Source organism: Miscanthus floridulus, chromosome 19, assembly GCF_019320115.1.
Source record: "Miscanthus floridulus cultivar M001 chromosome 19, ASM1932011v1, whole genome shotgun sequence".
In the NCBI taxonomy this organism is placed as follows: domain Eukaryota; kingdom Viridiplantae; phylum Streptophyta; class Magnoliopsida; order Poales; family Poaceae; genus Miscanthus; species Miscanthus floridulus.
In genome coordinates, this window is record NC_089598.1 from 111,606,699 (window position 1) to 111,611,147 (window position 4,449).

General features: G+C 44.0%; 2 pseudogenes; one reads left to right on the plus strand and one right to left on the minus strand.

Annotated features, from left to right (window-relative positions):
* Nucleotides 1-2,667, plus strand: part of LOC136526630 (putative disease resistance protein RGA4) — a 5,713-nt pseudogene extending 3,046 nt beyond the window's left edge.
* A 477-nt stretch (nt 2,668-3,144) lies between these two features.
* On the minus strand, nt 3,145-3,654 carry LOC136529255 (MLO-like protein 5; annotated as a pseudogene).
* Nucleotides 3,655-4,449: the final 795 nt, after the last annotated feature.

Sequence of the window (4,449 nt, forward strand, 5' to 3'; positions counted from 1 at the left end):
TTCCGTTTCATCGGCAGTAATTTTCAAGCCTTCCTTCATCGGCATCGACAATAACATCTCCAACTTTATCGGCAACGCCCAAGTCTAAATCAACCTTTCCATCGATCACCACCATTCATCGGTAACCATCTTTACAAGCTGATTTTCATCGGCTGTCAGCGTATACAGTAATTTTCCTCCTGCCGATTAGCCCACTCTGATCATTTTGACACGTGCAAAAAACGGTGTCAACAGATACCATCTGTTCCTGTTTTGCCAATAGTTGGAATCGGGGGTGTTGGAAAAACTACTTTGGCCCAAGAGATCACTACACTTCCAAGTGTTAAATCCCACTTTGACAATATCATTTGGATTTGTGTCTCGGATGACTTCGATGAGGAGAGGTTTACTAAAGTTGTCATAAAATCTCTATCTAGAAAAGAGGCAACGGCCGATAATTTAGACGATCTTCAACAAGTTCTTGCTGAAGAAGCTGGGAAAAAAAGGTTCTTGCTCATCCTTGATGACATTTGGCCTGCTGCCTTGAATGATGGGCAGTGTTGGAGGAAATTTTGTGCACCTCTCACAAAAGTACTTAAGGGAAGTATGTTGCTGGTGACCACTAGGTTTGCAGAGGTTGCTGATATAGTGGGCACGATGGAGTCCTTTGTATTGGAAGGCTTGAAAGAAGATGTATTTTGGGATTTTTTCAAACTATGTGTGTTTGGGTCTGAGGATTCTCACATTGATCCACAGTTAGAGCAGATTGGTAAGAGCATACTTGTAAAGCTCAAGGGTACTCCTTTAGCCGCCAAAACTATTGGAAGGCTTTTACGAAAGAGCCTTACCTCTGCGCATTGGAATGATATACTAAACAACGAACTGTGGCAAATTGAACAAAAGGAAACCGACATTTTGCCAGCTCTTCGGTTGAGCTACATGTATCTACCTTTCCATTTGAAGAGATGCTTCTCATTTTGTGCTGTATACCCCAAAGATTACAATTTTGAGAAGGCTATTCTAGCTGAAATTTGGGTGGCAGAAGGATTTGTGGAACCTCAAGGTAGCATTCCACTTCAACATATCGGTGAGCAGTACTTTGAAGACCTTGTAAATCTGTCCTTCTTCCATAAACTCCGTGGTAAATATGTAATACATGACTTGATGCATGACATGGCGCTTCTAGTGTCCAAGGACGAATGCTTCATTGTAAAGAATACAAGTGGGATAAAAGAAGTTCCTCCAAACGTTCGCCACCTATCAATACTATCACGTAGTGGTGTTAACTGTTCTGACTTAATGAGCCTATGCAAGCACACAAAGCTGCGCACCCTGCTTTGCAACAAGTATTTCAGGAGTGAGGCTTTATCTTCTCTGATGGATCGCTGGTTTGATGAACTTGGATGCCTGCGTGTTTTCTTTTGTGCCTTCAAAATGGAACAGTTACCAGAGAGGATAGGCAATCTGAAACATCTCCGGTACCTTGGAATCTCCGGAAGATGCCATTTCAATTAAGTTCCTTCATCATTCTGGAGCCTCTATAACTTGCAGATTTTGTATGCCAGTAGATGCACATTTCAAAGATTGCACATAGGTGCCAGTAAGCTGATCAATCTGCAAAAGTTTGAATCACGTATTCTTGAAATGAAAGTCGATGCTGTGAAGTTGAGAGAGCAAATTGGGTTCATAAACAATTTTCCAGATATACAAGATTTGGTTATATATAATCTAGGCACAATAAGCAAGGATCATGCAGCAAAGCTGGAACTTAGGAAGTGGAAAGATCTTACTAGTTTGACTCTGAGTTGGCTTTCGTTCAGATCTCCAGAGCACAATGTGATAGAAGTGCTTCCAGAGCACAATGAGATAGAAGTGATTCCATCGCACAATGTGATAGAAGTGCTTCAAGCCATACAACCTCCAACCAATGTGAAATCTGTGCGCATCCAGGATTATCCAGGTGAATATTTTCCAACCTGGTTTTCTGGTTCTGATGGACTCAATGCCATGCCATTTTCTGGTACAATTTTGTCATCAGTAACAGAACTGAGCATTGAAGGGTGTCAGAACCTAAGTGATTGCAGATTGGATGTACCTGCCATCAGAAAAATAGAGATTGCGCATTGCAGAAATGTAAAATCAGTACGAATTGAACACTTGGAAGATTCAACTTTTTCCCTTCAAGAACTGAAGGTGTACAATTGTCCAAACATCACACATCATCTGCTGGCGCCGTCCATAAGAAAACTCGAACTGAAGAATTCTGGCAACCTCGGAGACAGCATCGATTGCAGTTCCCTTACCATCTTGCATCTATCATGTGACCATCTGACATCCATGGACCTACAAAAATGGAGCCTTCCATTGCTACAGGAGCTCAAGATCAGTGACTGTCCATGTCTGATATCTATTAGAGACTCTGAACAGGTACCCACTGACCTTTCCCTTGGCTGGGCCAGACGACGCAGCACTGGGAAATTCCCGTTCCTCACTCACCTAACTATCGGAGGGTGCCGCAAGCTGGAAACTCTTGATGGCCTCCTAACACATCAATATCTCCCTGCCATCAAAGATCTGACCATTTTGTTTTGTCCACGTCTCAACTGGCAAAGTGGAATGATGTTGCCGTCCTCCATCCAAAGGCTCAGTTATTTGTTTCTGGGAATCTCTCTCCCAGCTGCCTGGTGAGCCACACATCGACATCCCTGCAAGAACTAAGTGGCTAAACTGGAGTGGAGTATTTACCTCGGTCACTCAATTCTTGTTTTCTTCAAATCAAACTAGCTATCTTATGTTTGATCAGGTTTATAGAACATGAGTATTTGCATTTATGAATCCAAATAAGTTCACTGAAAGTAAATTCTTCGATATAGCTACACTGTACTGTGGTTTATAAATTAAAAACAAAATTAAGAGAGATTGTTTCTGCATACTGCTAAGGTATGTTCCTATACACCGTACGTACGCATGCATAGTTCATAGTTCATGGTACATTACATGCGGCGAACGTACGCATGTTGATTGCTACTGGTACAATTAATTACATACAATATATATATATATATATATATATATATATATATATATATATATATATATATAGAAAGCTGGATCGATCGAGTTAAAGGTTGCATTGCTTCATGAGGAGGCGGCGGATGGATCAGTCGTCGATCGATCTTGATGAAGTCGATCGTACTTGCCTTCCTGGCCTTTCTTGCCGCTGCCGGCCTGCAGCGCCGTGTAGTGCCGGCGTCGTCTCCAGCTAGCGTTCCTCTACGCGTCGCCGTCGGCCTTGGTGGGGCTGCCGGCGGCGGTGGGGAGCCCCCGCAGCCGCCGTGCTCGTGCTTGGAGCTGGTGGGGTGCTTCTTCTTGGCGCCGGCGCGCCAGTTCTTGAGGGCCTTAGAGGTCTGCTCGTCGAAGATGTACTGCTTCATGGTGGAGCCCATCTGGAAGACGAGCGCGTACAGCGGGAGCGTCACGTAGCTGCGCAGCACCTGGACCACCACCCTGCATGCATAGAGATCATCGTTCGTAATGTATGTTGTTGTTTATATTCTTGCACTACATCTGCATCTGCATTCATGTCAGATCGATCAGTTCACGAACGAAGGGTACGTACCCAAGGCAGAGGCGTGCAAAGAAGAATTCTTTGGAGTCGTTGAAGCACGAGTCCATCGCGTACTCATACCGCATTCAGGTTCAAACAGACAACATCTGAATGAGGCAGAATTGTATGCATGTTGTTAATTGAAATTCTAGGTGGTGGGTACCACGGTCAAACAGAGAGAGATATGTACCAGAATCCAGAGGAAGTAGATGATCCGGAAGCCATTCTGCCGAGACAGAGAGCATGCATATGCAGAGCAAGGACAGACAGACAATCTAGTTCAGTTCAGATTCAGACTTGAGAGTTGAGACTGACTGAGCACATTGCAAATTGGTTGCAAAGTTGAATAAAGCATGCATGCAATGGAATGGAGAGACACAAGATAACATATATATATAAATGTTGATTGACAGTTTAATATATATACAAATTCGATCAGCAGAACAACCCAAGATACAGGAGTATGTAATGTACCATTGGAGAACTCATAGTCTTGCCCTGCAGCTTCTTTCTCCCACTCTTTCCATGCACGTATCTGCATGCTTCAAAGACGTACATATCATCATTAATTCATTATTAGCTTCTTCATTCCACTGCAAACACACCTACATTAGTAGTAGTAGTAAATAAAGGAAACTGATTGAAATCGACCTTGGCCCTGCCGAGCGCCATGGTGATGGCACTGTAGGAGACTTGGAAGACGGCGAGGAAGAAGATGAAGATGTGCAGGGGCGTTGATGGAGATGGGCGACACCTTCCCCTCGGGGCACTTTGTCTTCATGCTCGCCTCCGCCAGCATCCTGGCGTTGTGGGCGTAGTAGGGCGGCGATTAGGTACTCCAGCGAGGACATTGCTGCAATCCA